The sequence below is a fragment of the Podarcis pityusensis genome (assembly GCF_964106645.2).
Source record: "Podarcis pityusensis genome assembly, chromosome: 8".
Lineage (NCBI taxonomy): Eukaryota > Metazoa > Chordata > Lepidosauria > Squamata > Lacertidae > Podarcis > Podarcis pityusensis.
Genome location: NC_138033.1, coordinates 70,085,036 through 70,108,807, shown reverse-complemented (window position 1 = coordinate 70,108,807; position 23,772 = coordinate 70,085,036). Strand labels below are relative to the sequence as shown.

The 23,772-nt window shown below is 45.4% G+C and overlaps 1 protein-coding gene across 1 annotated transcript in view; it reads left to right on the top strand.

Moving 5' to 3' along the window:
- LOC308482783 (uncharacterized protein) overlaps positions 1-19,041 on the top strand; it is a 232,402-nt gene extending 213,361 nt beyond the window's left edge. The window contains exon 12 of the mRNA XM_081016291.1: positions 18,865-19,041. The gene's annotated coding sequence lies outside the window, so the exon portion shown is untranslated. The remainder of the gene's footprint in view (positions 1-18,864) is intronic.
- The last annotated feature ends 4,731 nt before the right edge of the window (positions 19,042-23,772 follow it).

The following is a 23,772-nucleotide window of genomic DNA, read 5'->3' as shown; positions in this document are numbered from 1 at the left end:
CCTCTGGTCACTGCTATGGATACACAACCTGACAGTCTCCAGGCACTGTGGTCATCTGCAAGAGATTGATGTTGCCAGCCTTCATGTCTCGTTTGCAGACATCTTTGTAATGCAGATTTGGACTGCCAATGGGCCTGGTGCTTGAAGCCAGCTCCCCATAGAGTACGTCTTTGGGGATCCTGCCATATTCCATTCTGTGGACATGACCAAGCCAGTGTAGACGTCGCTGAGACAGGACTACGAACATGCTGGGAATGTGGACTTGGAAGAGCACATTTTGTTCTGCCCCGCGATGTACAAGGGGCACCTCTGCTCTCAGCATTCCTCTTGCAGCTGACACAGTGCAAAAATTATGTCGACTGTTGACCTCTCAGCTCTAAAGCCACATTGTGTTAGCAGGTGAATGTAATCTGTTGAGAACTACACAGCCAAAGGCTTTCCACACAATACCGAGCAGGGAAATTCCACGGTAGCTGTTACAATCATGATGGTCACCTTTGTTCTCATAGAGGGTCACAATGTGGGGGTCTTACATGTCTTGTGGTGTTGATCCTTTTTCCAACACTGCAAGAGAAGGCGCATCTTGAGAGAGGAATTGAAGCCAGCTTTCAGCACTCCTCTTGGAATTCTGTCCTGTCCTGGGGCTTTACCACATGCCTGAGAGTAGATGGCATTTTTCAGCCCGTCAAGGGAGGGAGGGACGTTCAGCTCTTCCAAGACAGGCAGAGTCTGGATGCTGTCAATCGCTGTGCCAGAGACCATGTTCTCCCACGGGTACAGTGGTGTGCCCATCATCTGCTTGCTGCAGTCTGTGATGATCTATCCTGACAAGGTGTTCAACAATGTCATTGTCCTGACTGTTGGTCCAAAGGCTTCCTTTATGCCTTTGTACATTTTCTGAATGTTGCCATTGTCAGCAGCGAGTTGAATGCTCCAACACAGATTTAGCCAGTAGTCACTGGAACATCACCTGCTGGGCATCACCCCTTGCCTTTGTCAGTGCAGCAAGCGTCTTTTCACAGGGCACGCGCTTGTAGTTCACAAGAGCCTCGCACTTTGCAGTGATAACAAGCTCCACGTCCTTTATGCCAGCATCAAACTAGTTGGGGATCTGTTGCTCTCTTTTGCCATAGGAGGACATAGCTGTGATATGGTTTCAGCTTGATTCAACGCAGGGCAGTTCAGTAGAGTTTGTTTGACGGAATCAGAGAACTGTTCACAAAGTTCAGGTATGACTGTTGAGGCAGTGTTAATTTCAAGCCACACATTCTGTTTTGTTCTATGAGCCCTCTGTGGATGGAGATGGATCTTGCTCACCTTCAGGGAATGATCCATGTTGAAGTTGGCACTGTGCCAGTCGCCTGCTGACAGTCAAGGCCAGTTGGTACCAGTGGCCTGACCTTGTGAGTAAGCCACTGAACTCAGTGGACTTCTGATCTGAATCATCCTGGCCTGTGATTTATCTGTTATTGTTCTCCAATTGAAAACCCATTCACGCAATTGCGAACTGTTTGAATAGCATCACATTTAGTTTTGACCTGAGGTTAAGATCTTATGAAACAGCAACAGATAAACCTGCACGGTATCTTCTAGGGCCAATTCATAGTCCCAGAACACTTTGTCAGACTTAAATGTTTTTTAAACAATGCCTGCGATGCAGCAAATTGTAGAGTCCGCTCTGCAGAGTAGCTATGGACATGAGTAAATTAAGACTTCTGTAAGCTTGAGTCAATAGCCATTCAATACCTACCTATCAAGCTTTAAACTGGTTTATTACTCATTGATTTTCCTCCCCCACCCCTCTCCCAAGTGTGAATTATACGACTTTTAGGCCAAGAATTAATTAAGGGAGCTCGTTTTTTTCTTAGAATGATGTTACTGAAACAAATGTATTGGAAGAGGCAGAGAGGATGTGTGATAAACACATTGCAAAGGTCTACATTTTATGAGCTGCTTTGCCTAAAATAGATGTAAATTTTTAGAAATAACTATTTCTAGATAGATTGATAGATAGCACTCACTTTTTAAGAGGGGCAAAAGCTATTACTTAGCTTGAATCACGGTATGATTAGATTTCACCAAGGGTCATGACCTTTGGTGGGATCATGAACAGGATTCAGTGGGTCACAGCCCATTTTGCTAAATGAGAGAGGGGAGTTAAAAATTAACTGAGAAACATTTTGAAGAGGATGTATTGCATCCAGAATTTGGGGGGCCTGTAAGATGGAAACACTTAGCCATTTGCATACAGATAGGTTCCCCCCACCCTATCTATAAATACCACAGGTGTGCCATGGATCACACAAATATTTTTCTAGAAAAAGAAGTGCAGGAATTCACCATGAGAGCCTCCCTTGTTCTCTTATAATGGCCATGGTGCCCACCTGAGAGGTGCTGAAACTGAGTTCTGGGGGGGGGGATAGCCCTGGTTCTCACCCTCCCAGTTTTAATCCCCACAACAACCCTGTGAAGTAGGTTAGGCTGAGAGGCATTGTCTGACTCAAGGTCACTCAGTCACCTTGATGGCCATGGGGATTTGAACCCTGGTCTTCCAGGTCCTGGTCCAGGCATAGGCAAACTCAGCCCTCCAGATGTTTTGGGACTACAACTCCCATTATCCCTAGCTAACAGGACCAGTGGTCAGGGATGATGGGAGTTGTAGTCCCAAAACATCTGGGGGGCCAAGTTTGCCTATGCCTGTCCTAGTCCAACATTCTAACCACTCCATCACAATGGCTCTCAATGACAGTGGTTGTAATGATTACTGTTGCAGTGATTTGATGGCGGTATAATGCTTGGTAAGAGCTGTAGCTATACTTTTGGTGTGGTGCTCTGTCTTTCCATTCTTTATGCTGCTGGATTGTAGATATGTATGCATGTGTTTTTTATGCTATTAAGCATGTTTAGTAAGCTGGCGTGGGGGTCCCTGTTGGATCAAAAGTAGGAGATATTGAAAGTTGCAAACCAAATAAAGGTATTTGCATCAGGGTTGGGGAATCTTTTTCATGGGGAATAAGGCTACTAATCCTGATGGCTGTGTCCTACCTCCACTGTGGGAGGCAGTTTGCTTCTGAGTATCAGTTTCTAGAAACCACAAGAAGGGAGAATGACCGTTGCACTCAGGGCTAGCTTGTGAGTTTTCCAGAGGCACCTGGGATGCTGGGATAGATGGGCCCTTGGCCTGTCCAGCAGGACTCCTCTCATGGTATCTGTGGCCTTCCTGATGTTGTTAGACTCCAAGTTCTATCAGCCTCAACCAGTGTGATTAGTGGTCAGGGATACTGGGAACTGCAGTCCAGCACCATCTGGGTTAACACACCCCTGTGTTCTGCTCTCTTGGTATCTCTCTTAACACCCTCCCCCTTTTAATGGTGTGTTTAGCATTTAGAAGGATCAAAATGCCTCTCTTTACATAACACTGCAGCTGCATTACGTAAAACAATTTGATGTCATCGCTTCCATAGCCAAACAGAATAATCATCTTCCTAAGAAAATGCCAGAGAACATTGGTCTCTCTCCCTTTCCTTTCTGTTTCCTTGATCCTCCATGGCTTGGCTAGCATCAAATATTATTCCTTCTCTTCCCACACTCTCTTAACTTGCTACCATACAGCTATTTGCACAGACCCCTTTTGGAGCTGCACCTTATGCCTGGAATCTATTCATTCTTTCCTGGCAACGACTGCTTGGCAGAAAGTGCCATTCATTACAACTTGGGTTTGTCTGCGGTTGAGCTTTTTTTCCAAACTTTTTTGAAAAAGCAGACTTGTTTGGTTGCCTTTGGTCATTCTGAGTGACAGGGAAGGAACTGAGGTGGTGGGATCAAAATGACCCTAAGCTAGGTCTGAATGCACACATGGGGGAAAACTGTAACCCAGCGGTAGAGCATCTGTCTTGCATGCACAAGGTCTTACGTTAACACAGGGCAGGGAATGTCCCTTGCCTGATACGCCGTGTCTGGAACCCTGGAAAGTCACTGCCAATCAGAGTAAGGTAAAGGTAAAGGGACCCCTGGTCCAGTCGTGACCAACTCTGGGGTTGCGCGCTCATCTCGCTCTATAGGCTGAGGGAGCCAGCGTTTGTCCGCAGACAGCTTCCGGGTCATGTGGCCAGCATGACTAAGCCACTTCTGGCGAACCAGAGCAGCACACGGAAACGCCGTTTACCTTCCCACCAGAGCGGTTCCTATTTATCTACTTGCACTTTGACGTGCTTTCGAACTGCTAGGTTGGCAAGAGCCAATCAGAGTAGTTCAGTTGTATTCAGCTTTTTCAGACCCAGGGCCCACCTTTAACCCAAACATGCATTTGGGGACCCACTTCGTGGTTTTCTACCATGTATTTATACCATGGTAATGGTGCTGTCAGGGACACGGGTGGCACTGTGGGTTAAACCACAGAGCCTAGGACTCGACGATCAGAAGGTCGGCAGTTCAAATCCCCGTAACGGGGTGAGCTCCCGTTGCTCGGTCCCTGCTCCTGCCAACCTAGCAGTTCGAAAGCACATCAAAGTGCAAGAAGATAAATAAGTACCACTCCAGCGGGAAGATAAACGGCGTTTCCGTGCACTGCTCTGGTTCGCCAGAAGTGGCTTACTCATGCTGGCCACATGACCCAGAAGCTGTATGCCGGCTCCCTCAGCCAATAAAGCGAGATGAGCGCTGCAACCCCGGAGTCGATCACAACTGGACCTAATGGTCAGGGGTCCCTTTACCTTAATGGTGCTGTCATGACCCACCTTGGGTTAGGCTAAGACACAGTAGTGGATCCTGACCCACCTATTGAACAACAGTGAAGAATATATTATATTATGCTTATTCCCAGCATCTGCACCTAAGGTGGTTGACTCACTTTGCCTAATGGTAGGGCCCAGCCATGGAGGATTGATGGAAAGATGCCAAGTATTATCTGTCTATCACAGTGTGCAGATAAGCCAGGTGTAATCAGTGTGCTTGGCAGCCGTGTAGAGATGACTGAGGCAAAGCAGAAACTGAAGCACACTGCATTGCTAAAAGAGTGACTGCTGATCCTGAAGTCATAGCTGTCTGCATGCTGCTGGCTGATCAGCTGCTGAGCTGGAGGAGAACCTGAAGGCATTCACACAGACCTGACCACCTTTGCCCTGGCAGCTGAATGCGTTGTGACTTTTAGGAGACAGGATATGACCCACCTGGGGGAGTGCAGAGTGGAGCGGAAACAGTGAGAAGCAAAACAGTACCACCAGAGCGAAGAAAGCGAAAGCTCCCTTGATTTGCTCTGTGGCTTGAGGTCTCAGCCCAGCTGTTTGAGGGTCTGACTCGCAGTTGTTAGTGGAAATCATGTCACTGCTGCCTGGTAACTTTGTCCTGTTACGAAGCTGCTAATTTCCTTCTTCCAGAACACCAAAAGGAGGCAAATCTTGGGTTGTGCTTCCAACCTAGAGCTGTATCTGTGACTGTGTTGTGTAAAGGGTTTAATGGTTTGTTCTTGCAGATTTGACTGTCGTAGCCATATTCAACACAGAATACACACACACACACACACACACACACACGTGTATGTATATATAGTTTTACTTCTAACAATGTTGATTTGTTTTTTAATGAATAATTTTTCTGTGTTTTCAGCAGTTCTCATTTTTATATGTAAGCCGCCTTGAATCTCATCAGGGGAATATAATATAATATAATATAATATAATATAATATAATATAATATAATTAATTTATATTCCATTCCATTTTTGATTATTATAAAATAATAACAATCCCCAACCACTGGCCATCCTGGCTGCAACTGCTGGAAGTTGAAAGCCATCAACACCTGGAGGTCCAGGGGCTCCTCATCCCTCTAGTAGCCCTTCCCCACTGATGAATCTCCAGCAGCCCGTATTCACAAACATACTTCCTGTGGATACTGTGTGACTCAAGCTCCAGTCATCGTTCCCCATGCTCAGTTATCATAAAAACTAAAGAGCATAAGAAGAGCCCTGCTGGATTGAGCCAAAGGCCTGTCTAGTCCAACATCTGTTCTCACAGTGGCCAAGCAGAGGCCTCTGGGAAGCCCACAAGCACAACTCGACTGCAACAGCAGCTCTCCTCACCTGGAACTGGTGTTCACTGGCATACTGCCTCCGACAGTGGAGATAGAACACAGCCATTGTGGCTAGTAGCCATTGGTGGCCTTCTCACGAATGAATATGTCTAATCCCCTTTTAAAGCCCTCCAAGTTGGAGGCTCTCTTGTTGGAGCACGTTCCATTGTTTAACTATGTGAAAGAAGTAATTTGTTTTGTCTGTCCTCAATCTTTCAACATTCAGCTTCACTTTTCTCCATCCACTTTCCCCATCCGTGCATAATTTTATACGCCACTGTTATATCGCTCCTTATTCACCTTTATTCTGAATTCAAAGCAACAAAATGCAACCATATGAATCAACCATACAGTCATACCTCGGGTTGAATGTGCTTCGGGATGAGCGCGTTCGAGTTGCACTCCGCGGCAACCTGGAAGTAACGGAGTGCGTTACTTCCAGGTTTCGCCGCTTGCGCATGCGCAGACGCTCAAAATGACGTCATGCGCAGAAGCGCCGAAATGTGATCCACGCATGCGCAGATGCGCGGACACGGGTTACGTTTGCTTTCAATAAAATAATAATAATAAATTTTATTTATATCCTGCCCTCCCCAGCCGAAGCCAGGCTCAGGGCGGCTAACAACAATAAAATAGTACAATATTCTAAAATCATTTCATTATAAAACTAATTCAAATCACATTGATGGCAACCATTGGGCTAGAGATCCGGAACGGATCACGTTCGCATTTAGAGGTACCACTGTATTGTTTAAGCCAGAATCCATCCAGCACTCATGGGAAAATGTGGTGTGATCTCTTAGATTAACCAAATGAAACTTTTAACACATGGCGTCATAGGTGTGTGACATCATACTGGGTTCATAAGGAAAGGGTTAACTAATTGTAAAATGACTAACCAATGGGAACCCAAGGGGCAGAGTTAACTGTGTATAAGGTTTAAGCACAGAGGGTTTTTTTGGAGGAGTTAGACTTAGGGTGGTTGAGAAGACAGTCTGGAGTTAGAAGAGACAGAGCAGATAAGTCTGTGGGTTGGGCTAGTCTGGTGTGAGAGAGTGAGAGAATTTGTTAAGAGGAGTCAGCCAAACAGTTGAGATAATCAGTCAGAAGGTATAAGGAAGGTATAGGCCTGTAAAGAAACTAAAGTTAAGATACTGACAGGAATATTATCTGAGAAACCATAAACTTGTTAATGTTTGTAAAATAAACTTGTTGGGTTTTTTTGGTTCACTTTTAACAACTGTCTGGACTCAGTGTTTTACCAGAGAGTAACGGGTTGGTGGCAGCGGGGAAGCGAGCACAGTGGTGGCACAGGGATCAATAGACCATTAAACGTCCGGGGACCCTGTGTGATTGCCACACAGGGGTTTGGACTAGATTACTCTTTGGAGTCCCTTCCAACTGTACAATTCTATGATAAAATCTGTAAGGCAGCATTTAGAATGAGCTAAAACTATTTGAATAACAGTAAAAAGCAATAGGAACACAACACTTTTTAAAAAGAGAGAGAGAGAGAGAGACCTTAAATAAGCAAGTCTTTTCTGCCTACCGGAAGGCCTCAAAAGTTGGGGACACATCTGCACATCTCCCTGCCCCAGGAGAGAATTGCCTTTATTTGAATTGGCTTTAAAAGGCAGGCAGGCAGCAACTCTGTGTACAAGACAGAAGTTGAAAGAGACGGGGAAGGAGACAGAGAGGGAACAAGAATGCTGAATTAATGACAGGGCTTACAGCTGGTTCAGTTTCCCCCTTTCTCAACTGGAGTTTCTTCAGGCAAACACGAGGCCTCTCGCTGAGGAATATTTGGCAGAAATCAAGCTATACTCATGCCAGCTCCCCCCCCCCCCTTTTTTATATATTTTCAAGGAAACTTCCTTCTCTTGCTCTCCTTTAATTCTCCACCACCACCCATCCACAGGACTTTGCAAGTGGCAGTGTTTAAAACAGAAAGATTTGCAAGGAGCTATCAATCATGGTGCTCGCAGGATATATCTCCTGGCGAAATTTTGCTGGGGCTTTCATAAATCAACATAGCTGGAATATTTGTGGCTGTCCCTGTGAGATTTATGCAGGTGGGAGATTAGAACCAGTCTGTCGTGTGTGTGTGTGTGTGTGTGTGTGTGTTGTTGTTGGTCGCTGAGGAAGTGGGGTAAGCATGAAGAGAAGTCTAGCGATAGAGGTGGGTGCAAGGCTGGTGTGCAGAAAGGGAAAGGATTTATTATAATATCAAAGGGTATTTAGAGATTTCAGAGAAGAGTAATTAGAGGGGAAAGTGTGTGCTTGTTCGCCTCTTTAATTTGGAGTCAGAGACTCTCATTTAGATGTGTCATTTGCAAATGAGTTTGCTGAGAAAGAAGCCTTGAAAGCATTTATCAAAGCTGTTGCTTATGCTGGGTTTCCCCTCCACTAATGAGTCCCTCTTTTCAAATTACCTCTACAGGTACAATGAAATTTATACAGGGTGTATTAAAACTCACGTTGGCTGTAACTTCCATGGACTTAATGCTCAAAAACCCCAGTGAATGGAGGTGACTTGATGCCCATACACCCATGATTCGATGGGCTGTATCCAACTAAGCTTAACTCACAGTAGACCCATTGAAAGTAATGGCCCTAACTTTGCTGTGTGCATTATCCAGTATGGGCTTATCCACTCTTCCTCTTGTCACACTTCTCCCCGCACCTCCCCCTGGGGAAACTGCTCTTTAGCTCTCAGTCAGGCAATTTGGGTTTTTGCTGGGTTGACATTTCCTCTGATTTAGAGCTAAAGAGGGGCAGCCACTCTCCCCACTTGTGATTCCCAGCAGCTGATATTCAGAGTCTCCAACAATGGAGATAGAACACAGTCGTCGTGAGTTGCAGCCACTGGCAGCCCTATCCTCCATGAAATGAATTTCCATGACTGGTGCATGCAGAAAAACTGGATCTGAGTGAGCCGTTTGTAAAAGATAAAGCCCCCTAGAAGGGGCAATGCTGCTGCAGAGCACCTCATATATTATGGGAAATGCTTATTCACAGAACCCTAATTAATAGTAGCCCTAAAGCGAGCAAGGGAGGCATTTGCTTTTTCAGTATAGCCATCCCTGTAATACGATTGCAACTTGTTTCTCCTTGCACAGTTAACAGCCGAGGCAGACCTGTGAGCCTCTGTGCTGCTAAGCTTTTACAGCCCAAGGCAAAAGCCACGGCTAAGCCACATGGAGGTCACTGCAGCAGCTGCCCTCCTGCCTCCTTATTAATGAGATCAACGCTGCTCCTGAGCTCAACCAGGGGTTGGTAGGTATCTGGGGAGCCTGTAAATTTCTGGCAGCCAATAAAATGCAGTTTGGTATGCTCACAACTTTAGATGATGGAGAAAGGGGAGGAGAAAGGGGAACCTCCTAACTCGCCCGGCAAAGCCATCCAAGCCACAGGTTGCGGCTCAGTTCCTCTTTCGTTTGCAAGTTCAGGGAGGAACTGAAATTATAAATTATTTTTTTTGGGGGGGGGTGTTTCTCCCAAGGTTCAGGTCAGACCTTCGCAACCCCACATTTGTTAAGGAAATGCAACTGCAGGGGCTGGTGGTGGGGCATCTGTAGGAACATAGAAAGCTGCCTCACACCTAGTCAGACTTGCTTGTCCATCTAGCTCAGTATTGCCTACACTGACTGGCAGTGACTCTCCAGGGTTTTAGATGGGGATGTCTCCTACCTGGAGATGCTGGGGATTGAACTTGGGACCTTTTGCGTGGAAAGCAAGTGCTCTGAGCTATGGTTTCTTCCCATAAAGGTAAAGGGACCCCTGACCATTAGGTCCAGTTGCGGATGACTCTGGGGTTGCAGCGCTCATCTCACTTTATTGGGCGAGGGAGCTGGCGTACAGCTTCTGGGCCATGTGGCCAGCATGACTAAGACACTTCTGGTGAACCAGAGCAGCGCACGGAAATGGCGTTTACCTTCCCGCCGGAGCGGTACCTATTTATCTACTTGCACTTTGACGTGCTTTCGAACTGCTAGGTGGGCAGGAGCTGGGACCGAGCAATGGGAGCTCACTCGGTCACAGGGATTCGAACCACCGACCTTCTGATCAGCAAGCTGTAGGCTCTGTGGTTTAACCCACAGCGCCACCCGCGTCCCATGTCTCCCCATAAGGAAGTGTAAAGGTGCTTAACCTTTTTCATGCGACTACTTTCCTGGTTTTTGGCTTCCTCTTGAGATATTGTCACCAAACTTGGCATGAGGCTTCTCAATGCACGGGCAGTGGCCCTTGTTGCCATTTAAACACTGGGCACCATTTTGAATCTTAAGTAGTAGAGCAAAGTGTGACTTGGCCTGCTTTTTGGCATGACAGAGCCAAACTTGCAAATTATACTACCCATTTAAAAATCACAGTATTTCTAAAAATTCCTGGGCCCTCCCTCCCAATAAGCTTTAATTCATTGCTATGTAAAAGCAAGGCCAGTTTGGGTTGAGGCACCAAGATGTGGTCCTTTTTCGCATTAGAATCTGATCTGAATGGAGAAGGGGAACCTTTCAAGCCATCAAAGGAGAACATGAATCACAAGCTATACCCCTAATGATAAGGGATAGTTTGACAGTCCCTACAGAGAGCCAGAAACAGAGGGCGGAAATAAAGAAAGGAGAAAAAACCGTACTTGATCTACACCAGCAAATATTGAATCCTTTGTTGTAATGATTCAGAGTAGGTTGTCACCTGTTATCAGAGCTGCTTCGTGAAAAGTATATCCACTGTAGTCCAAAGAGGCTAATGCAAAGTGGCAATGACACTCTTGGTTAGGTCAAGCTTTCATACACAATTACATTTTCGATTCCTCTTTGCCAGGTCCATAAAGTTGGTTTGGAGGGAGGCATTATTTGCTGAAAAAGAGAGTGGAGACCCCACCCATACTTCATTTTGCCTTCCAGTTCTTTTCTGTTCAGCAGCTATGACTCTGGAGCTCATAGATATTAGGGTTAGTTTAAGAAATGGTATTGGAGGCCCTTGCACTTGAATCACACCTGTGGCAAGAGCAGGTGTAGACATGGGGTCTTAGCAACAGAGCAGAGGGATGTGCCTTACACCACGTCAGACCATGAGTCTAGACAGCTCAGCAGTATCTACTGAGTGGCAGCAGCTCTCTAGGATCTCAGACAAGAGAGTTTCCCAAATCTGTCTGGAGATGCTCTGATACTGAAACATGGATCTTCTCAATAGGAACACAGGAAGCTGCCTTGTACCAAATCACACAATCAGTCCATTTAGCCCAGTGCTGTCTACACTGACTGGCAGTGGCTTTCCAAGACAGGAATCTTTCCAAGTTTTGTATGGAGTTGCCAACTGAACCTTCAGAATGCAAGACAGATGCTTTCCACTGAGCTGACGGAGCAAAATTAAGCTTTTCTTGCATTCCGATATCTTCACATACATTATCTCTGTAATCCTGACAACAAACTTATAGGGGATGCCATCTTTATCACCACCCCCATAGTGGGTATGTGTCAAGGGCTGGTGGCTTACCAGTGGCCAAGACACGGTTTGAACAGAGCTCTTTCTGGCTTACAGTTTATTATCAGAGCTATCTCACAGTACTAGTCTCAGTTACTACTATTACAGTGTTTGTTGGATTACAGTAGTATACTATAGTTTACCATAATATAGCATAGCATAGATTAGCAAAGTTAATGGCCCAGAATGGTTGGTAGTTCCATGGAAGCTAATGATTAGGAGATGGTCTCTTGATCACTGGGGATCTCTCAGGGTTTCAGAATGAGATGCCCAGCAGAGCTTTAAGATGGTAATACATGGAGGGGGCAGAGAGACAGGACAAGGAGCAGTTGGCATCTGGGACATTAACAAGATAAGAAACATAAAAACCAAATTGCTCTGAAAACACAGAAGAAAAATTAAACACACACACATACAAATAACCACAAAAGCAATCATCTTCTTTCTGAAAATGAATTCTATTCTGTACTTCTCTACTCAGAAGCAAGCCCTATTAAGTTCTCCCAAGTAAATGTGGATAGGATTGCAGCTGAGTTAGAAATCGTTGTTGGATCCAGTAGAGTTCTTTTTAAAAAAAATGATCAATCATATTTTAACTGACCAATTCACCATATTTAAAAGTTTCCAGATTGCCCAGATCACTTTTTGCTCTTTTAACGAAAACATAGAACTTAAAAATTTAGCCAACAATTTGGCTGCCTCTCACTGCAGAAAAAAAATACTGAAGAAATGACTCGGAGATTTCTTCTTCCATTCCTGATTACAGTAAAATACCAGATATCCTTTGAAAAAGGAAGAGCAAGCAAGCACTGCCCTCAGATTTCATCCTCAGTGATTAAAAATTGCCGCCACTAATTAAAATTGGCCCCAACCGTCAAGGAAAGCTTTAGTTGATTAATCTACCAGTTAAAACTTACAGCTCTCTAAATCGCACAATTAAAAAGAAAAGAAAAAAGAAATTCTTTTTTATATATAAAAAAGCAAGCCGGAACAGCCAGGCAGGCATCTTTATTACCATTTGCAATGCTTTTATTTCACCTTATTTTATTAGGAACTTCTGCCATTGCAATGGCTTCTCTCCCCTCATGGGCTTGCACCGAAGCTCAAGCAATTAACCAGCCTGATCACTCTCCATAAACCTGAAATAAACCGTGAAAGGGGGGAAGCAGCAAAACGTATTAACTCCTGACCCTTAACAAGAAGACTTGTCAATTGTATAGCAACATGGGGCTTGTCGCGGCCAGTCAGGGAGCACGGATAGGCTGCCTGATTAATTGGCTGGTCTCAGACGGGTGGATGTGTCCCCTGGCAATTAGCAGGTAGGCTGGATAAACTCCAGGAGAACAGTGTCCTGTGAAAAGTATTTTTTAAAAGAAAGAACCCCCCCCCCCGAAAAATAAAAATAAAGCATAGGATCCAAACCCTCTGAAAACAGCCTGTTTTAACTTTTGTAGTTCTGGCCTCAATCATTGCAGCAAATTTGTGTCTGTACAAAACTTACTCAGAGAGTCTGAGCCAATCTGCACATTAAGAAAAAGCATATGGTACTGCCCTCTTGGGAGTGTACCACTTTTGAATGCTGATGGGGGGAGCTCACATTTAAACGCTGCCCCACTTAAAGAAAACCTTCCTGGTACAATGGGGGGGTGGGACGCGGGTGGCGCTGTGGGTTAAACCACAGAGCCTAGGGCTTGCCGATCAGAAGGTTGGTGGTTCGAATCTCCATGACGGGGTGAGCTCCCGTTGCTCGGTCCCTGCTCCTGCCAACCTAGCAGTTCGAAAGCACGTCAAAGTGCAAGTAGATAAATAGGTACCACTCCGGCAGGAAGGTAAATGGCGTTTCCATGCGCTGCTCTGGTTCGCCAGAAGCAGCTTAGTCATGCTGGCCACATGACCCGGAAGCTGTACGCCGGCTCCCTCGGCCAATAAAGCGAGATGAGCGCTGCAACCCCAGAGTCGTCCACGACTGGACCTAATGGTCAGGGGTCCCTTTACCTTACAATGGGGGGTGGGGAGTTCAGTCTGGCAGAGAGAAAACTAGACTCCAGCCCTTTTGCCCAATGAAGGAACAGGGTGTAGTCAAAGGAAGGATTTGTTCAATTATACAATGCACCACATTTGTTTTTCAAAATGCTACAGTCCCAAGAAGACTGCACCACATCCCCCCTACTCTGAATATGTAGGTCTGCTTTGAGATGCACTCCCTGAGCTTATCATGTTTCCACATGCCCAGGGGCTGTGGACATGCATTTTCAAGAGTTCTGAAACACCGCTGAATTCCTTGTCTGGGCAAATGGCCTTGGCTAAGGTAGCAAACCTGTGATTGTTTAAACAAATCCTTACTAGGTATTATAGAGCATCACCAGTCCAAAGCGCATGCCATGAAACTCATGCCGGTGTAGAAATAGTGCAACTGCAATCAGTTTGCCATTCTCACGGGAACTGATAATAAATAGTTCAGTGGTAGAGTATCTGCTTTTCCCAGTTCCATTCCCTGACATCTCCAGGAAGGGCTGAACTAGACCACTGTCTTAAGACCCTGGAGAATCACTACAAGTCATTGTAAACAGTATTGAACCACATGGATTAATCTTGTGTGTAAAGCATCTTCTGGCAAAAAAAAAATAAAAAAAATGGGCACATGAGCAGTTAATTCCATCCCTACTGCAAAGCACACCTGGACTTCAAAACAGCTGATTGGATGCTTTTGTGTGCCCACCTTGCCCTTTTGGCAGGAAGCAAAGAATGAAAGAATATTAGCAGAATGCTTTGTTTTCAATACGCAAGACAATAACCCTTAATCACCTTGCCATGGTGTGGGTTTGGGTTTTTGAATTTTGCGAACAGTACGGCACTTCTTCTTTTTTTAGCTATTAAAAAACCCCACACCACCCCCAGTTATTACTTTCTGTTTGAAATGATATTTTGATTCTTACAAAATAGGCATTCCAAAATAATCTGTCTTGAAGGAGGGGTGGAGAAATCACAAATGCCCCAGTGACATAATACCTTTATTAGTCACAGTTTCCTGAGCAAGCTTTGGAGTTCTCCAGAAGACTTCCTCAGGCAAAATTTGAACAAAGCAAAAGAGTGTAAGAGTGTAAGTGTGTGTATATGTGTGTGAGAGAGAGAGAGCGCGCTCATGCTAGAGGAAAGGGAATGGTGTTTGCAATTCTTGAGGTAGAGTGTAGGAGGAGTCCTACAGACACTGAATTAAATTAGGTCGCTTCTAGATCCGGAGATGGCGGGGGAATTGGATTCAGTTCACAGTTAAAGGCAAATCTACCTGAATCACACTTTCGGAACAACATGTGAACAGCAAAACAGCCATATTTCAAAATGCCAATTTCCCCGAATTTTGCAATGCAGTTCTCTAGCTGAGTCATGTATACAAAAATGCATATACCAGGGTAAAGTGTGCATTTAAAAAATATGTATATTAATGAAAACAACATGCCAAGATGCATTATATTAGGGAACATTGCTCTGCAAAAATGTGTATAAGCAAAATTGCATAAAAACGGGGCACTAAAAAGCTGGTGAATGTTTAAGTAGGGATGCCGTACATCTGGAATTTCTCGGACATAGCCGGGATTCATCCGCCAAAAACAGCGTCTGGGCAGAATTTTCGAAAAGCAGCCAAAATGTCCGGGAAAATACGGGTGTATGGCAACCCATGTCAAAAGTGTAGTTCGGATTCTCTTGTGCCTGGATTTTCATTTTATGAAATATGGCAACCCTATGTGTAAGTGGACTTTTAAATAATAATAAAAATTGCAAGCTGATGTAGAAATGTGAGTTTAAGATTGGGGGGAAATGAGAAACAGAGAGAAATCGAAATTGACTTATTTGCCCATTCCTAGCTGTATGTGACAGCGGCTACTGTAGGGTGTATTTGTGTCCCATTTTGCAGAGGACCATCCTCTATTTGCAGTCATCCTCACTTTGAAAGGCTGATCTGGGTGGAACTTAAAGGTGACTGGGGAGGAGTCAATGTTAATGGTCCCCCGTGACTTGGATGCGAGACTCATATCCACCAGGAGTCAAGTGTTCAGTATTTTATGAAACTCCCTTCCAGTTAAGGATAGACAAGCTCCCTGCCTGTTGAACTTCCACCACCTACTAAAGACTTATTTTTTCTAATTCCAGCAGGGTTCTCAATTAAATTTTACTTGTATAGTTATAACTCATTTTTAATTTAATTGCACTGAGTCTCCTGCACACTTCTGAGGCCGCATTCAAACAGCACTTCATTCCATTTCCACCATGTTTCCCGAACTGTTAATTTCCACATTATATTTGATCTTTCACTGGATGTAAAAAGCCACTTCCGGAAGTATAGTGGAATATAGAGCCCAAAGTTAGCACTCGTTTCCATATAATCTGCAAATTGATTTTTTTTCCCCTGGAAGCCAATGACACAGAAATGATTGCTAAACTTGCTCTATAGAAGAGGCTTTTTACATCACGTGGAAGCTCAAATACAACGAGTTAGGAAAAAGTCATAAAAACAGAATAATACGGCCATGTGAATGCAGCATTAGAGACTGATTACAACCAAGTGGTCTACAAATTCTCAAAATAAATGAATGAAACCATACTTTCCTGCTGGATCTTGTATTTTGTTCAGGTCAAGGAGGAGAGAGCAAGCCTTCGGGCATCCAGGATGCAGCTTTGAAAACGTGTTAGTCAGGAGCCCCTGGATTCCAGCAAGGCATTACCACCAGGGCTTCTGCCTGTGAAGAAAGACAAGCCAAGGGCCCAGAGCAACTTCTTCAATTGCAGGAAGCTGATTGTGTGAGATACACCACCCTCCTCTGATCTGGATCATTTCAGTTGGTTCTTGTTTGGAGCTAGAGGAGCCAGCAGTGAAGCTGTTCAAGAGAGATGTGGAGAGCCCCCAAGGGAATACTTTTGAAAAGAACTGGGGAAATAGTTTCCCCAGCCACCAGACTAAGCCTCTTTTTTCTTTTTTTCTTTTTTGGACATATCTATGAATAGAGACTGTCACAAAATCGGGCAGATCCACACGTTGCATTTAAAGCAGATTCAACACACTTTTAAAGCACATGACAACCCCCCCCCCGAATCCTAGGAGCTGTTGTTTGTTCAGGGTGCTGAGAATTGTAGCTCTGTGAGGGCTAAACTGCAGTTCCTCTGATTCTTTGAGGGCAGTAATGTGCTTTAAAAGTGTGCTGAATCTGCTTTAAATGCATAGTGTGGAAGTCCACCAGTGAATTTAGGGAGATAACTTCCAGCGTCCTCATGGAACTACACATCCAAGCATTGGGAATATAGGGAGCTGTCTTATAGCAAGTCAGACTATTGGTCCCTCTGGCTCTGTATTGTCTACACTGGCTGGCAGCAACTCTCCAGGGTTTTGGATCATTCCCTGCCCTACTTGGAGATGCCAGGGATTGAACTGGTTCAAGAGCCTGGTACTTTTGCAGGGTAATCCTGAAAATCAGGTTATCCTGAATATATAAAACTTATGGCCTAGATATTAAAACTAGTGTTTATCTGCTTATGCAATCAAGTTGAAATTATATGTTCTTTTATGTGTAATTTTTTTTAAAAAAAATGTTATTTTAAAGGCACTAGTTCACCAAAAAATGCCTTCAGAGCAGTGTATAAAACATAAATGAGATACAATCTCCATATGCCAGCCTGAGGCCCTCTAGATGTTTTGAGCTACAACTCCCATGTGCTGGCTAGGGCTGATGAGAGCTGTAGTCCAAAACATATGGAGGGCACTAGGTTGGAAAAGCCTGCAGTATAGAAATAAAAATGTGGCAGAGGGAAGGGAACCCAGAACATCTATCTATCCAAGGCAGAACCTCTATCTATCCAAGAACAACAGCAATAAATTTTTCAGGGAAGTATACTGAATATTCACATATATATTCAGCTTCAGTCTTTGAAGGCAGGTCTATCAAACTGTGGGGAAAGTTTCCTTTACACTATGTCCAGGGTCACCCCCCAGTCCTCATTTGTTGCCAAATGCCACTTCAAAGAAGATAATCCACAACATGATATTCAATCATTTCAAAACAAAACAAAATCTCAATCTCTCTCACACACATACACATACTTTAAAGAAACTCTTAGGACTCTCAAATTCTCTCCAAAGCCAACGACTGCAGGCACACCATACATTTAAAGTGTGTTCATGCACACAAACCACCAAATCCTGGAAATTGCAGTTTACCACCTCACGGGGTTACATTTCCTTGCACTCATAGCAAACTACAGTTCCCAGAGTTCTTCAGCAGGGAAGACGTGCTTTAAATGAGCTTTATGCGTATGGTGTGTGTGCAGACGAAACCAGCTTTTCTCCTTAGATGATTGTGCTGGTGCTGTTCTGAAAGACCCACCCTCCTTTCCCCTGCTCCCCCCTCAAAAATACACTTTTATCTCTGAAGCCCCATGTCCCTTTTCTCCACGGACAAATTGCTGCTTGTTGCCGCTCAGATAACCAGCATCCATTCCCTGACGCCCTTCTCCTGCGAGTCGTCCAAGTCGCTGATAATTGGCATGGAAGTCGGGGCAGGCGGCGTGGCCTCCGGACTTCAGCTCCCTTGACCTCAGTCAAGTGGCTGTTATTTAGTTCAGCAGCAGCAAACCTGTTTGGAAAGCGTGGCACTACAGAAAACCCAAGAGCGTACGAGAGAGCACTCATGGTCGTTGAGAGTTTGTCTGCTGAGTTAAGAGAGCTTTGTGGCAAGCACCACTCAGGAAAAGCCGGTTGGGTATGATGTGTATATAGCTTTAAGAGGCCCAGCAAGTGTTACTTACTTACTTATTTATTCAGGTGATTTATATCCCACTTCAAGCTTCAAATAAGTCTCTAAGCTAGGAGCTGGGAACCTTCAGAAAATAAAACCCCAACCTGCCCAAGATTTTGCTGAGCTACATCTCCCATCAACCCCTCCAAATATGGCCAATTTGCCAAGGATGATGGGAGTTGTAGTTTGGCAACATCCTGGAGGGCCAAAGGTTCTCCACACCTGCACAAAGTGGTTTACAACACCCTAAACACACACACACACACACACACACAGAGAGAGAGAGAGAGAGAGAGAGAGAGAGTTATAATAAAAATTCCACATTTCAGAATGGCCAGACAAACAGCAGACAAACAGCAAACAAAACGAACAGCAAACAAACAGGAAACAAACCATCTGGCCCCAGGTGCAACCACTTCCCCTAATTCCCTCTCCACTGCCTCAAGCAATCAGCAAATGCAGCAGAAAAGAATGTTCTGGTTGACCCAGGTGAAATCACTCACCTCAAATTTCCTTTTGCTCGCAGGCTTGGACCAAGGCCTCTCCCTCTCTCTTTCGGCACAGGCCTTGGGACCGGTGGTACGGTGTCATGCCGCTCCTCGGAAGCAAGTTTCTCTTCCGGGGATTCTGTTGAGCAGTGACCTGGATCTCCTCTGACTTGCCTGAAGAGCAGAGTGCTGGGATGGACTGTGAAGCTGAATAGGTAAGCTTAACCCATCTTGCTGAAGGGACACTTGTAGGAAGGGAATAGGACTGGTTCCATATTTCCCAACATCTCACAGGTGAAAATAGGGGCACTTGAGGAGTTGTTCTAACACCCCTCTGCCCAGAGCCCATGCACACTCCAAAGTTATACAGTGGTACCTGGAACGGACGGGATCCGTTCCAGAGCTCTGGTTGGATCCCAAGGTTTCCACAACCGGAGGGACTGCTTCTGCGCATGGGCACATGGCGAAACCCGGAAAAATACTTCTGGGTTTGCCTCGTATGTATCCCGAACAATACGTAACCGGAGGTGAACATAAGTAGAGGTACCACTGTACAGTGGTACCTCGGGTTAAGTACTTAATTTGTTCCGGAGGTCTGTTCTTAACCTGAAACTGTTCTTAACCTGAAACACCACTTTAGCTAATGGGGCCTTCTGCTGCCGCCATGCTGCTGGAGCACGATTTCTGTTCTCATCCTGAAGCAAAGTTCTTAACCTGAAGCACTATTTCTGGGTTAGCGGAGTCTGTAACCTGAAGCATATGTAACCTGAAGCGTATGTAACCTGAGGTACCACTGTATGTTGTTGAAGGACCTCCATTAGCTGTTGGTATTCATTTACCCTGGCTTTCACCATTACCACTCTATTTATTTATCCTTTGTGTCCACATGTTTTTATTTTAGATGAATTCCTTTCTCCTTCCCCTTTATAGGGGAAGATTTCAGACTTGCATAAGGGGAGCTCTGCTGGATTAGGCCAATGGCCCATCCACTGCAGTATCCTGTTCTCATGGTCCACCAGATGCCTCTGAGAAGCCCTGCAAGCAGGACACGGGTGCAGCTGCACTTTCCCTGCTTGTGATGCTTAGCAGCTGGGCATACAGAGGCATACTGCCTCTGACAATGGAGGGAGAACGTAACCATTGTGACTAGTAGCCACTTTACCTCCATGCATTTGTCTTATCCCCTTCTGCAGCCATCCAAGTTGGTAGCCCTCACTGGCTCTATATGTCCTGAACCTTCCAGCAATTTGCTTCTTTGGGTGCCCCTGGGGCCTGGTATTCTGAGCAGGGAAAAGCTTATCCCTATCCACTTTCTCCACACTGTGCATAAATTTATAAGCCTCTGCTGTGTCCCATCCAGACTTGCCTTTTTTCCAAAACCAGTAAACTCCAAATGTTGTAACCTTTCCCCATTTGGGTGTTGCTCCAGCCCCCTGTTTGTTCTCCTTGCCCTTTTCTGAACCTTTTCCAGCTGCAGTTTCTTTGCTGATGTGCCCTGAGCAGAACTGTACAGTGAGCCTGCAACTTGCACACTTTTAAATTGTGTGCATTCCGCTTTATGTGCTGCGGGAGCGGGGGATTAAAAAGGGGGCTTTAAGGGGCAGGTTTCCAGGGGGAAAGACTTTAGCAATCCCACCTGCCATACGTGATTTTGGCTTTAGGCAAGATCCGCGGAACATAACACCCATGTAAGTTGCAGGCACAAAATATTCTGAACAATTCTTAGCACCCTTAATAAGCTTGCAGTTCATAGGTTTCCTGGGGGAAGTTGTGTACTTTAGCTGCGCATTAGATGTACTTTAAATGTCCAGTGTAGATCCGCCTACAGTGACCAGAATTGGAATGTTCTTAGGCCCCATGTTAGACAGGTACCTGGGGTAATATTGCAGTCCTAGGAGCAGCAAAACGTGTGTTGTTTGAGGGAGGGAGAGCTTGCCTTCTCCCCAAAATTTATTTGCCTAATGCCAGACAAGACCAAGTTAGCTAAGGAACGGAGGAAAAAATATTACCAAACCGGAAACTCACAAACCAGCTTTCCTAGCCCCACATCAATTTTCCTTTCTTGCACCTCTCCCATTTATACAAGACATATTTATGTTTCGCTTTGGCTTTGGGTCTTTAGAGGGCCTGGAGTTGACCCTTGTGCTCACTGCAGACATCACTGTGTCACGCTGCCAATTAACACTGAAGGAATCCTTTTAGCACAAACAGGAGGTCACCTCTTCCCTTTTCTGGCAGCCCCTCCTGATTGACGTGTGTCTAGTAGGGCCTCCTATAACAAGTCTTCCAACCTGCCTTCCCACCAAGGCGACAGACGTTTTGACCTCCCTGATTTAAGAAAGAGATGCTGGGGGAAGCGAAAGAGTTTATAGTGGGCTTTCTCTCTTCTAACAGCTAGTTGAAGGAGATGAAGGCTGCTGGATCAGGCAGAGCTTTGCTGCTAGGCCAGGCCAAAGGCCTATCTGGTCCAGCATCCTGCTCTCACAGTGGCCAGCCAAATGACCATGGGAAACCTGCAAGCAAGACGTCAGCACAACAGCACTTTCTCCACCTGCAATTCCCAACAACTAGTATACAAAGGCATACAGTGGTACCTCGAGTTACAGACGCTTCAGGTTACAGACTCCGCTAACCCAGAAATATTACCTCGGGTTAAGAACTTTACGTCAGGATGAGAACAGAAATCACGCGGCAGCAGCAGCGGGAGGCCCCATTAGCTGAAGTGGTGCTTCAGGTTAAGAACAGTTTCAGGTTAAGAACGGACCTCCGGAACGAATTAAGTTCTTAACCCGAGGTACCACTGTACCGCCTCCCAACAGTGGAAGTGGAACGTAGCCAGAGTAGCTTGTGGCCACAGATAGCTTTATCTTCCATCATCTAAATCTTCTTTTAAAGCCATCCATGTTGTTGGCCAGCACTACATCATGTAGGAGCAAATTCTATAGTTTATGCGCTGTGTGAAGAACTTTCATTTGCCTGTCTGACATTCAGCTTCGCTGAGGGCACCGAGTTCAAGTCTTACGAGATGGGGTGGAAAAACTTTTCTCTCTCTGCTTTCTCCACATCATGCATAATTTCGTACACCTCCATCACCCCTCCCCCTTACTTGCCTCCCCCCCCCCACCCAATCTAAAAAGCCCCAAATATTGTAACTTCTTTTCATAGGGGAGTTGCTCCATCCCCCCCTAACCATGACCCCACCCATACTATTAGAAGTAATCTTATGGGCTGGGACAATGCCACAGAAAAACTGGGAGGCCAGATAAGGAGTCCACCAGGGGCCCTTGACACTATATAGAAATTTCGCTATCCTTTTGGTAATGATAGAGAAGAAAACAGCGAAGCAAGTGGGTCTATTTTTGGAAGTCACTGCTTGTCTCCTTGGCGAGGTTTCTTTGTTTGGCTCATTAATAATATCTCAAGGTTGCCTTTTTGAAACAGAAACGTTCACAAGGTATTTTGCAAAATAAAAACACAAACCAACCCCTAAATATGTTATTACTATAAAATTAGAGCTGAGGATTAGAGGCAGTGGTTTGCGTAAGGCAGTCATCATCAACCTGGTGCCCTCCAGACGTTTTGGACTACAGTTCCCATCAGCCCCAGACAGCACAGAACAGCACCTTCTCTCCCAAGTCTGCATTAGCTTGTCCTTGGCCCATTACAACATCTGCACAATTCCCAAATAGGGAGCCAAGCCAAATGACTACAGCAGCACCAGTGGCGTTGAGGGGCCCAAGTGGTGTTGGGAAGGGCTGTCTGCACTGGAGGAGGGGGGCACTGAGGGCCATCTTCCTGGGGTCTGTCTGCATTGTCTAGGATGTTGGGCAAGGGTCTTTTCCAGCACTACCTGAAGCTGTTGGAGGTCGAACCTTGGCCTTACTGCCTACGAAGTGTGTGCTATATCCCTGAGCAGTGTCTGTTCACAAAGCTAGGTTGTGGGGACAGTCTGTTTGGTGATGAAATGCAGCACTTTGTACATGCTCAGGGAGCAGCCTTCTGCGTTACCCAAATAATAATTCTGTACTAAAGGGGTGTGTTTAAATTAGGGTGGCTGGCGCTATCCGTGCGAGAGATAGGCCTTTTTGTTTTTGCATTCCCGCAACTCACCTGAATTTTCATCCACTTCTGAGACATGGGCAAAGCTGAAAGCCTTGCAGGGACTGTGTAAAGAGGGGAGGGACGCAAAATTCACTGCCGCATGCTGTTCATTTCTACAGAGGCACTTTCCCCCAAGCTAGTGTGTACCTAAGTGGTGACTCATAACGACAAAGTTGGAAGAAATGTGGATTTCAGTGGGAAGAGCATCTCTGGTAAGCTGCCATTGAAGCATGCAGAGCCTGTGCCCACTTGGCGGGGGTCACTGTATCCCAAGCCGTTGCTTTGTTTTGAAGATCCGGAGAGCTGGACTCTCTCTCCCTTCCTCCCAGCAACACGCATGACAAATTGCAAGTCTCCTTTGCGCAGAGGAGAAAAGCTCTTTCCGACTGATTCACCTCTCCCGCTGTGCAGAGTCCAAGGCAAAGGATTCTGTTGGTTTTATTAAAAATGGCGGGGGAGGAAGAGTCAATTTGGCATCTGGGATCTGTGCTATCAAACCTTGTGCTGAGCTTGTTAAGCATGGGGGAGAGAGAGAAGACGGAGAAGGGATAGGAGAGCCATATTTTCAAATAACTGAAGGGCTGCCACATGGAAGATGGAGCAAGCTTGTTTTCTGCTCCTCCAGAGGGTAGGACCCAAGCCAAGGAATTCATATTGCAAGGAAGGAGATTCTGAATAAACATAAGGAAGAACTTTTCGACGGGAGGAACCGTTTGACAGTGGAACAGAATATCTTGGAATGTGGTGGACTCTCCTCCATTGGAGGTTTTTAAACAGCATTGGATGGCTGTCAGGGATTCTTTAGCCGTAATTCCTGCATCAGACAGTGTCTACTAGATGCCCCT